This window comes from Lolium perenne, chromosome 3 (assembly GCF_019359855.2).
Source record: "Lolium perenne isolate Kyuss_39 chromosome 3, Kyuss_2.0, whole genome shotgun sequence".
Taxonomy (NCBI): Eukaryota; Viridiplantae; Streptophyta; class Magnoliopsida; order Poales; family Poaceae; genus Lolium; species Lolium perenne.
The window spans coordinates 55744321-55756489 of record NC_067246.2 but is presented as its reverse complement, the minus strand read 5'-3'; the positions used below and the strand labels follow the sequence as shown (position 1 = coordinate 55756489).

At 47.4% G+C, this 12169-nt stretch overlaps 1 long non-coding RNA gene and 1 pseudogene across 6 annotated transcripts; one reads left to right on the top strand and one right to left on the bottom strand.

Moving 5' to 3' along the window:
• Positions 1-1025: 1025 nt before the first annotated feature.
• Positions 1026-2564, top strand: LOC127339234 (putative serpin-Z8; annotated as a pseudogene).
• A 4212-nt stretch (positions 2565-6776) lies between these two features.
• Positions 6777-10402, bottom strand: LOC127341199 (uncharacterized). Of its 6 annotated transcripts, none has more exons than XR_007875328.2 (7): positions 10270-10402; positions 9177-10172; positions 8648-8806; positions 8426-8539; positions 8203-8316; positions 8028-8124; positions 6780-7224 (listed from the first exon to the last, which is right to left on the bottom strand). It is a non-coding gene; the product is annotated as an uncharacterized lncRNA (long non-coding RNA). The 6 variants fall into 6 exon arrangements; XR_007875332.2 differs by having other exon boundaries at positions 8220-8316; XR_011754916.1 differs by having other exon boundaries at positions 6777-7224; positions 8203-8806; positions 9177-9256; positions 9347-10172.
• Between the last annotated feature and the right edge of the window lie 1767 nt (positions 10403-12169).

The following is a 12169-nucleotide window of genomic DNA, read 5'->3' as shown; positions in this document are numbered from 1 at the left end:
CTACAAATGAATAGTACTTATTTGTCTCTAATTTAGTGAAGTATTTGCTGAATTTTGTTTGGGTCAGCTGACCCCAATGCTAACAAGCCAACTCCGCCACGCACCGAGCTGCTCGGACCTGCTGATTGAACTTGTCTAGGAGAACTGAGAAGAAATACGTGAGCAGTGGGTAGTGGCGCGTGAGACCTGGGCCTGGTGGCCGAGCGGCGAGCGGCCGTGCCCGAGCGACAGGCGGCGAACAGCAAGGGGTCAAGTGGCGAGTGGCCCAGCGGTGGCGGAGCCATTAGATCTGGCGATCCGCAGCGGTGGCCGGCGGAGCTTGTCGAAGAGGGCGCGAGCTGTGCTGCGAGCCAGCCAGGCCGCGAAGGGAGGTGGTCGGCAGAGGGGGATCGAGAGAGAAGGAGCAGAGGCGCGGGGGCAGCCTCGACGTGGCGACATTGCGTTTCTGCCTCTTCACTCTCGATAGAAAACTGGAAAAGGCAAGTTATTTTTTTCGGTATAGTAACAAAATCCACAAATTTTGGGGTGGGCCGTGGCCCACCCGGCCCACCCTGTGCGTCCGCCCATGGTTGTTGCAGAGGCCGAATGTAATTGGTATTTTGATATTCATATATTTCCTTTATCGAAAAAAAGCCATCTCCACCCACCTGATTTTTTTTTTGTTACGAGAGTCATCTCCACGCTAAAACAAGGCGATGGAGCAAAACGAAGTCATAAATGAAGACCAAGGATAAAGAAAAGAAAAAAAAATAGGAAATTGGCGCTGTATTGACCCAAACCAAAGTTACCAAACCGCCATCGATCACACGAAACTGGCATACCCTCAAAACTAAACGAAACAGACGAGGTTGCATTGCATATGTCTTTGTTGAAAACAAAAACGAATCCGACACGGTTTCGGAATCCAAATCAGATCGTAGGCCGTGCGTCTCTCCATATATACACCAGCCGAAGCACAAACACAAGACTGGACACCAAACGATCTGTACGTCAGTCCGGCTCCTGCCTTTGCTTGCGCGACGATGATGGCCGGACCGAGCAAGAAGGCGCGTCAGTCCGGCGCCGGCCTGGCGGGGCTCGCTGCGCGCCTCACCAAGCGCCTCGCCGACGAGAACCCGCGCGCCAACCTCGTCTTCTCCCCGCTGTCCATCTACGCGGCCGTCTCGCTCCTGGCGCCCGGCGCCCGGGGAGACACCCTGGCCGAGATCCTCCGGCTCCTGGGCGCCCGGTCTCGCGACGAGCTCGAGGAATCCATCTCTACCATGGTGGCTGACGCGCCGAAGGACCGATCCGGTTCCGGCGGACCAAGCGTCGCGTTCGCGTGCAGCGTGTAGAACGACAGGACGCGCCCTCTGAAGCCGGCGTACCGCGAGGCCGTCGTCGGCAGGTACATGGCGGAGGCGCGCGCGGCGGACTTCCACGAGAACGCGGGGGAAGCGGCGGAGCAGATCAACGCATGGGTCGCGGAGGTCACGAGGAGCCTCATCGACAACATCGTCTCCGCCAAGTCCTTTGACACTGACACTGATGTCGTGCTCGCCAATGCCATATACTTTAGAGGGAAGTGGGACTTGCCGTTCTACGAGCGGAGCACGACGGACAGGCCGTTCCAGCTGCTCGACGGTGCCACGGTCGACGCGCCCTTCATGTGCAACTCGAACCGCCACTTCATCGCCGTGTACGACGGGTTCAAGGTGCTCAAGCTGCAGTACAAGATGCAACAACAACAAAGAGATCCTTGGTCGTCGACGGCCAGCTTGAAGAAAGACCCGCAGTACTCCATGTGCATCTTCCTACCGGACGCGTACGACGGCTTGCGCACCCTCCTCGACGAGATAACGTCCCGGCCAGGGTTCGTGCACGACCACCTGCCGTCTAGCAAGGTCAAGGTCTGCCATTTCGGGGTTCCCAAGTTCAAGCTTGAGTTCCTGAGCAACGTCACCCAAATTCTCAAAGACTTGGGACTTGTGCTGCCGTTCTGCATGGGTGCTGACTTGTCGGACATGATGGAGACCGACCGCAGCGGTTTGCCCTTGGTGGTGCAAGACGTCTTCCACAAGGCTGTTGTTGAGGTCAACGAGGAAGGCACCGTAACTGCGGCGGTCACCATCATGCGGATCGCTCCTGGATGTGCGCCGGGGATGATGCCAGAGCCGACGGTGGATTTTGTTGCCGACCATCCGTTTGCGTATTTCATTGTCGAAGAGACTTCGGGGGCGATCCTCTTTGTAGGGCATGTCGTGGATCCTACCAATGGCAAAGCCGGACAGCCTGCTGCGGCCACGGCTAGAGGATTCGAGTTGCCGCTCATGACCAGACATCCGCTGACAAGGAATGCTAGCTCCACTGGTCTGGGAACCCTCGCTGCCGGGAAGCGCCTCGCCGAGGAGAGGGCAGACAAGAACATGATATGCAATTCTATCCCCACCCGCATCCAACCGGCGCCTCTCTCCCCACTCGACCCCTCCCTGCAGCGCCGCCCCTCCACCCTCCCTCCCCCTCTCCTCCCTCCCCACCCGATCTTCGCCCTGGGTCGTCTCACGCGAGGCGGTTCCGGGCGATAACCCAAACCCTAGAAAAGGCAGCTGATCTTCCTCTTCCCGGCGCCGCTGCCGCGGTCGGGGTCGGCGGTGGCGGCCGCGCCCGGCTGCCAAAGGCAGGGGCGGTGGTGGCGCGCCCATGGACTCCCCTTCGCGCGGAGGCGGGGTCTTTCAGGGGCGGCGACAGTGATCGAGGTGAATGAGGAAGGTACCGAAGCCGCGGCTGTCACCATGGTTATCGACACTGAAGGATGCACAATGAACAGTCGAGAGAGATCACCTCGGAAGTGGATTTCGTCGCCGACCATCCGTTTGCGTTCTACATAGTGGAGGAGGCAACTGGCGCGGTTTTCTTCACCGGGCACGTCCTCGATCCCTCCAAAGAGGAGCAGCGGTTGAGCCGTCTATTTGGATTTCGGAACTAATCTTCGTACCAGCCATACTTATTTGATTACTATGTACTTTTGTAGCCCGTTACTTTTGGAAATTTGAGTGTGTTTGTATCAATGATGAGTATTTCTTTTATCTTATGAAATTCTGCACTATGCTTCAGATTATTGCTTTTGATTGCATTGCGCTTCAGTTTTATTATATATTATACTGATCGTTAGATGTGAGATGAAACCGACATACCAAGTAGTAAATACCCAGATTCAAACCTGGAGAAAAACTGAAATTACAATAGTTGCCCTCGGCATAGATTAAAAAAAAGGAGGAGGCTATGCTGAGGGCAGCCCTCTGCATAGCTCTAACGCCGTGACAACACCGTCACGGCCTGGCTTTGGAGGTGCCCAAGCCTACGCCGATGGCCCAGAGTACGTCAAGGGTAGCCGTCGGCTTATCGTTGCCTACGCGGAGGACGTCATTACGCCGACAGCTCTTTTGGCGGGCTGGCCTGGCCGGGCCATACGCCAACGGCCCCGACTTTTAGCCGTTGTAGACAGGCTGTCGACGCCTTGCGGCCTTCCTGTAGTTGGCAGTTAGTAGTGACGTATCAGTAGGCTGTCTACTTAGTTTGCTTGGAAATTTTGATCTACTCCCTCCGTCCATAAATAAATGTACATTTAGGTTTTTAGATAAGTCAAACTTTATTAACTTTGACCAAGTTTTTAGGGAAAAGTAACAACATTTATGAAACTAAACTACCATCACTAGATTCATCTCAAAATACAGTCTCATAATATAGTAATTTGATGTCACACATGTTGCTACTTTTTGGTAAAAAATGGTCAAAATTGTTAAAGTTTGACTTATGCAAAAATCCAAATGTACACTTATTTGTGGATGGAGGGAGTAGCTATTAATGTTGCCTGTTTGGTATGTCATATTGCAAATACAACCGGAATACTTTAGTCTACTTGTTTTGCCGGCATCCGTAATGAGATGTTGTGCAACCCAACAGAAAAAGCAATATATTGGTGAATGCAGATAAGAAAATGATCTTTCAACTTCGGATGAAAATTTCACGCATCGACTAAATCGTCATTATCTACCAACCATTGCTTCAAATGAAAATTTCACGCATGGACTAAGCAGTGGCTACGCATGCATCAATCTGTTCCAATCCTGGATGGACCGGATCTGGCCGTGTGGTTGCTGCAAGTGGTGCTGGCAAGCTGCCGATTGAGAAGGCGCTCGATCCTCCCTACATGCGTTCTTTTCCGGCCGCCTCTTCTTGAAACCCGACCACGGCCGCCGCCGTCCTCCTCCAGCGGGAGTAACAAGAAACCCGCCCCCGACCTCACCCATTCCCCCGCCGCCTACGCGCTCCAGGACACCACCGACCTCGGCTGCGACTGCCCTAATTAATGATTAATATAAAAGGTAACTGATGCTAGGATTATGTACACTGGTTTTGTGGCAAAATTTGTATCCTATAAGGGCTCCTTTGATTTAAAGGATAGGAAAAGCATAGGAATAGGAAAGGTATGGGATTGGAATGGCATGTCTACCTGAAACCTATAGGAAGATGAAGTTTGTTTGATTGTAGCAAAGGAATTTTTCCATGAGGTATGAGCTAAGGGCTCCTTTGATTAAAAGGATTTCCATAGGAATTGTGTAGGATTTGGTTCCTATGGGAAAAAATTCCTATACATGTTGTTTGATTCATAGGAACATATCCTATAGGAAAAATTCCTATAGAAATCTTGTAGTGTAATTCCTATAGGAAAAAAGCATTAGCTCATACCTCATGAAAAATTCCTTTGCTACAATCAAACAAACTTCATCTTCCTATAGGTTTCAAGTAGACATGCCATTCCAATCCCATACCTTTCCTATTCCTATGCTTTTCCTATCCTTTAAATCAAAGGAGCCCTAATGCTTTTTTTCTATAGGAATTACACTACAAGATTCCTATAGGAATTTTTCCTATAGGATATGTTCCTAACTTTCTATGAATCAAACAACATGTATAGGAATTTTTCCCATAGGAACCAAATCCTACACAATTCCTATGCAAATCCTTTGAATCAAAGGAGCCCTAAACGATTTGAAAAACTTTGGCGTTCAGGCTGGGGATCCCGTGTTCGCTTCGTTCAGCTCATGCGAATGACGCGTGTCCTACCTGAAAAAGATAGCGACGGGGCCCACCATGACACTTATCTCCTCAGAGCGCTCCTCTTCCGCTCGTCCCTCCCGGTCTCCTCATCTTCTTCATGGAAACATACCACCATTACCTCGTCCAAATAATTGTAGTCGCTGCTCACCTTCACCATGACGGACACGCAGCGCTGATGCTGCCAGCGTAGGAGTCAGGCCACACCGCCGCTGATGGTAGGGGCGGCGAAGGAGTGCTAGGTGTGATGCGGCGACTAGGGACAGGAGGCGATGCTCCCAGTGGCGTCATTGTCTGCTACAAGGGAGGCGGCGTCTGCTACAATGCTGTTAAGCTTCATGCACTAGCCACTTGAACCAAAAGTCCGAACTTATGGAAAGGGCTAGGCAATCTACTTATACACTTCACAACACTCGCGTGTGACGGGAGAAGAGAAAGTCAACACGTGAAAGAAGAAGAGCACACCGAAACAGCGGTGGCTAAAGAGGGGGGCAACAGAAATTTTTAGGCTTAATTGCGAAAATCATGTGAAAGCCAGGATTTGAACTTGAGACCTGGGGCTCTGATACCATGTTAAGCTTCATGCACTAGCCACTTGAACCAAAAGTCCGAACTGATGGAAAGGGCTAGGCAATCCACATATACACTTCACAACACACAAGAAATACAAAGCACTCTGCCACACAGTAAAAATTACATCTAGCTCATTGGACTACCTAAAGTGAGTCATTGTCGCAACTCTCCTACCGAACAGGCCTAACGTTGCAGATGACAATCGGCAAGTTCGGGTGCCTCTAAAGACCAGCACCCTAGAGCACCCTTCCACGCCTATTCGCCGCTCACTACGGCCCCAATAATCGGGTCCGATATAGCAATCACGTGTTGGGCCAAGCCCATTTAGCGAGGGTGGATGTTTCGGTAGTTTTTTCATTGGGTTTTCTTTTTTCGGCCATTTTTCTTTGGTATCTTCTAGTTTTCTTCGATTTTTTGTTGTTTTATAGTTTTTTTCAGTTTTTAGAAATATTTGAAATTTAAACACTTTTCGTTTTTGAACAACTTTCAATTTTAAACATTTTTCAAGTTCAATTTTATTTTAAACTTTGTCAAGTTTGAACTATTCTAAAATTGATTTTTTTCAAATTTAACAAATTTTATTTTTTTTAAAAAAAGAAGAGAAATGAAATAAATATAGTATCTTTTTGTTGGGCCGTGTTTGAGCCGCCTATGAATCCTTCGCTTCAGGCGGTTGAGACGCTCAGTCAGGCCCAAACTGAACTCTCCCGGTATTGCCTGCTGGGCCAAGCGTACAGTACTGGTACTTTGGGTTGGGCTGCGTGGCTTGTATTCGGCGTGGAAGCCCGTTTGTTGCCGTGTTGGCTCGTTGCATTTGGGAAACACATTTCTGGAGCTCTGAATTTGGGAAACAATACTCCTGGCATTTGGGAGTAGTGGCTTTTTTCATTTGTAGGCGATGCAGTTAGATTGCAGGACGCCATGTTATATTGCATTTGAAGAGGAGCGTGTTGGCTGCGCCTTTTGGTGTTGACGACGAGGCTCTTTCAGATGCTTAGGCCTGCACCAGGATAAAGCCTGACATAGCTCAAGGCTGCTGCCGTTAGGGAATGGCCCCTCGCTTGCTTCAGGTGCTCAGCACACTTCTATCATTTCTCCCTCCTGAAAATAGCTACTCCGTACTATAGAAACTCAGAAAGTCACATTTAGTTGTCCACACTCTTGAATCTCGACACATTATCTATCCCGTGTGTGGCTGAACCGATTCACATGTATATTTAGCTTATCGACAGCTTATCTGATCGGCGCTTGTGTTACGATTATGCTAGCGCTCAGAAGGCCTCGGAGCAGAATCCGGAGAAGCCCGACGTGAAGGAAGCTCTTCGTTAATACACCCTGCTTGCAGCCTGAGTAAAGTTGTGCATCATCTTCATCGTCATACAAACCGATCTTGCATTACACGTGTGGTTGCCTGATGCCATGTGTTATGCTGTAACTTGTGCATGCCGCAGGGATGTTTCAGCGAGGCACGGCGTCTCCTACTCTCTTGGAGCTAGCAATCAGAAGGTGCGGAGTTCACATTCTGGGATAAGCTAGCCCTCGTCGTTGAAAAAGCTGGAGCATAGGAGACGTTTTAGCGGTAGTTTGTTTTGTTTGTATAATACAGGTAGTGGAAGCTTAGGAAATGTACTTGTGGTAATGCGATCTGCTATGTATAGCACGGCTAAGACTAGTCACAATAGGAAGTATCATAGACTAGTATCATACATATGATACTAGTTTATGATACAACACCTATAATGCATAGTATTATGAATTAGTATTATAGTTCTATCATATTTAATGTTTTGTAGAATCTTAATGCAAATATGTGTACATGATGTGTTTACCACTAAAATTTTTAGTTTTTCGTGCTATGATACGGTATCTACCTATGATACTACTCTCACCTCTCTCCTCATTAATTGATGTGCCACATAAGATTTTACCTACATGGTATGCATGATACTACCTAAGACTACCCACAATGGGAGTATCATAGGTAGTATCATGCATTCCATGCATGCAAAATGCTGATGTGGCAGTGCAATTAAGGATGAGAGAGAGTGTACTAGTATCATAGGTAGATACCGTATCATAGCACATACTACTCGAAAAAATAATGTCAAGTAAATCTTGTACACATATTTGCATTGAGATTCTACAAAACAATTAATATATGGAGACTATGATACTAGTATATGATATCATGCATTATGGAGATAGTAACATGTAGTAGTATCATACGCATGATACTTCTACATGGTACTATGCATTGTGACTAGTCTAATACCTATGATACTTCCATTGTGACTAGTCTAAGCAGTAGGAAATGTGGCAGTGGAATGCGGATTTTGAGGATATGCGTGCAAGTGTACCTGGCCTGTTTAGAATGCTGCCGGGGGTTCTTCTGTGGCTGGGCCGAAACCAGTCGGGGCGGATATAGTGAACCCATTGATGGGCTCGTGCAAACCCCTGAAAAGCCAAAAAAAAAAGTCTACACTCTTCTGCAGATGCTAGAAATGGGAGTTGTGGGGGCTTTGGTGGTCGTACTGGTATCACAGGCTCACATGCGCATAGTTGGCTCGTTGGTGCAGCTCCTTTCTACCATCTTCCGAATCCCGATGTATGTGCCATTGGACGCCCTGCCGTGGTCTTCCAAGCCGGCTGCACCCTCGCGCCAAGTTTCACAAGAAAAAAAAAATTTGTGTCCTGTGTGAAAAAGATAATCTGCAGATGCTAGAAATGGGAGTTGTGGGGGCTTTGGTGGTCGTACTGGTATCACAGGCCCACATGCGCACAGTTGGCTCGTTGGTGCAGCTCCTTTCTACCATCTTCCGAATCCCGATGTATGTGCCATTGGACGCCCTGCCGTGGTCTTCCAAGCCGGCTGCACCCTCGCGCCAAGTTTCACAAGAAAAAAAAAATTGTGTCCTGTGTGAAAAAGATAATCTGCAGATGCTAGAAATGGGAGTTGTGGGGGCTTTGGTGGTCGTACTGGTATCACAGGCTCACATGCGCACAGTTGGCTCGTTGGTGCAGCTCCTTTCTACCATCTTCCGAATCCCGATGTATGTGCCATTGGACGCCCTGCCGTGGTCTTCCAAGCCGACTGCACCCTCGCGCCAAGTTTCACAAAAAAAAATATTTTTGTGTCCTGTGTGAAAAAGATAAAAGAATGTTACGTGAAAGCTTTTTTAAGCACCAAACTTTGTGTTCTTTACACAAGACATAAAAAATATCGGTTTTTCGCGAAACAATTTTAGAAGCACATATAATATTTAAAAATTGGGAGCATATGCTCCCGAGTACACAAACGCCTCGTCAATTTTCGTCGGCAAAAACAATTTGCATGGAAGGTTATCAATTTTTAATAAAAATATTAACATAATATTAACATCAAGAAGGTACGAGTTGCATCGATTCTCTGTAACTATGTAATGTTAGAAACTAATCAAGAAATCAAGATACGCAGAAATTCGTTTTGGCTCTGGGGTGTAGATGCTCCTGTTTCCAGAACCAATCACCTTCTGCCGGCTGCTCCATTTGTCAGTGTATACAACAATGTATCCCCTTCGTATCTCTCTTTTTGAACAGTGCTTGGTCCCTGTTGGGCAGAGATAATCAATGCTTTGCAGCACCACTTGGTCCAACGGTACATGACAAAGAATCTCTTATGTACGTTCATCATACTAACCTGGACCACTAGTATTGCCTATTGCCATTAATTTAGCCGACTCCTCCCAGATCATCTTGGACACATCTTCTTCCCCGTAGCAAAAAAGAAAAATGTTTTCAGACATCAACTTACAAGTTACTATTGTTTTAGCTGGAATTCCTCCCATCATTCAGACAAACTTTGCAAAAACCCATTTCAAAGTTCTCAACCTGATCGTCCCGGAACATGACACCAGCCAAATGCTCTTTGAAGTGGTTGTTTACCCCTCACAAACATGACACCAGCCAAATGCTCTTTGAAGTGGTTATTTACCCCTCACAAACAAACCAAATGCCATGTCATTCAAGTTGGTCTTGTATGTAATGTCGAATACCAAAAGAACTTGTATTGCATTGCCCCTGTGGTCCACATAAGATTCTTGATTCGAACTTTATCGTCTGTTTGCACCCTAAACATGAAGTCTGGGTCCTTAGCTCCTAGTTCATCGAATGCCTCGACGGTTTTCAGACATCGTCGTTTGCCTGCTCCTTAGTTCCCAAACTTGAAGTGGCTGTTTTGCGAACACCAAATCCCCTTCATTCCCAAAGAATGCTGCAATTATGTTGTATGCTTTTACAACATTTATGTTGTTTTCCCTTAGCTGGCGGACTAGATCTCTTGTGTACACATTTATGTACTTGTGTGAAGGCCAGAAGACTTTTTATCCATAATTTTCAGCCATTGTGTGGTTATGTTTCACTCCCTGCTCAATTATGTACCATCCATTGTCCGCTGTTTCAAGCAACCCGATCATTGCAGGGCATTCGCCTCGGCATAATTTAGTGTTCTCCGATGACGGTTTGCCCTGAACAAAAAAGAGAGCAACAAATCAACATTTTGAGTGTCACCGCATTGCACAAAAGGGATACACGGTTCAGCATGTTCACGTGATGGACACTTACCGAGCATCCGCACACAATTTCCTGCATTCATTTTGATTTCTCTACACTCAGGTGGCTCTTTCCACACCTAATTCTGAAACCATGCTCCCACAAGTATAAGTTGTAGAAATCATAAGTATCACCGAGTGAATAGTGTTAAGCTTCATGCACTAGCCACTTGAACCAAAAGTCCGAACTGATGGAAAGGGCTAGGCAATCCACATATACACTTCACAACACCCCCACTCGCGTGTGACGGGAGAAGAGAAAGTCAACACGTGAAGGAAGAAGAGGACATAGAGGGGGGCAACAGCAATTTTTAGGCTTAATTGCGAAAACCATGTAAGAGGGGGGCAACAGCAATTTTTAGGCTTAATTGCGAAAACCATGTGAAAACCAGGATTTGAACTCGAGACCTGAGGCTCTGATACCATGTTAAGCTTCATGCACTAGCCACTTGAACCAAAAGTCCGAACTGATGGAAAGGGCTAGGCAATCCACATATACACTTCACAACAAATAGAACATTGTTGCCAGGCAAGGATCGACGACCTCATCCCCAAACTTTTCTACATAACCACAGATAGATTTTTCGAGGGCACTCTTCCTAGATGCGCCCGGTATCCTGTCCGGTGCTGCCCGTCCGTCATGGAACCTGCAAATGCGACAAAGCAGCCATCAGAAAAATCAGAAACTGTCTAGTGTACTTCCTGTAGGAATTCCGACAGTCCTGAAGAAACTCAACGGAATGGCTGTCATAATCTGTACATGACAAAATACCACTGCAACACACAAATTCCCAATCAAATTTTTGCCGAATTCTGCAGTGTCTTGTTCTAGCATGACTGAACCCACAAGGACTTTGCATCACCCAAACTTCCTAAAATTTATACCTGTGCGATTTTAATCTGCGTGCTACATGTCTTTTTTAGGGAAAAAATAAAATAAAAATGAACTGAACTGAACTGGGTGACTACTCCCTGTATTCGATCTGACGAGAACTCCAGCATACAGCGAGACTTGATTTATGCTACCCCCAGCACCCATATGCCCCAAACTTACTGATCTCGTATTGGTCTTTAATCTAACCATAGCAGCAAGATTTAATTCGATTTCAGAGCCAACCGTACTGACTACACTACCGACTAATCTGCTAATGCCATAGTTCATGAACCGTACCTTTTTGTCCACCGCGATGACTGTGGATTCAGCTTCCCAGTTGACTGTGCCGAGTCTGCTTGCCCGTCAGCGGGAACTCCGTCGAACTTGGCCGAGGTCGCCCGGCGAAACGTGCTCTGCTCCCCGCCCCGATGCCGTTTACAGCTTGCGCCACCCGCGTAGGCGCCGGTCGAATCGCCGGAGCCAAATCCTCTTTGGTACTGTAGTTGATTTTTCCTCCGGAGGTATGTGGTAGCCTGATTTCCAAGCGGCCAGATTTGGAGGCTACCGCAGACAAGATACCTGGACCGTGGTCCAGGAGGCCGCCAGCAGATTGTTCCGCGGGTCCAGATCACACCGGGTTAAGTCCCTGTTTTCTCTCCGTCGCGGACGCATTACTACGGTGGGCCCTCCGCCTGACCGTACGTGATAACCATGGTCTATACTCAATTTACTAGCGCGCGTAGCCATTGAATTCTGACACAGGTCGTTCATCTCCGCGCACAATATAAGGGTCCAGATAACATGTGCATCTCAACCCGGGAGCCAAAACTGCACTCCCGTTTGAAACTAGATATATTAAAAAAAAATAGAATCACTGCTTACATGATTAGCCACTCGCACCAGTAGTAATGGTGAGATGCTACTCCCTCCGTTCACAATTACTTCGTGTTCTGGGTTTAGTCAAAGTCAAACTTTGTAGACTTTGATCAAATATTTAGAAAATAATATCAACAATTATAATATAAACTCTATGATTAAC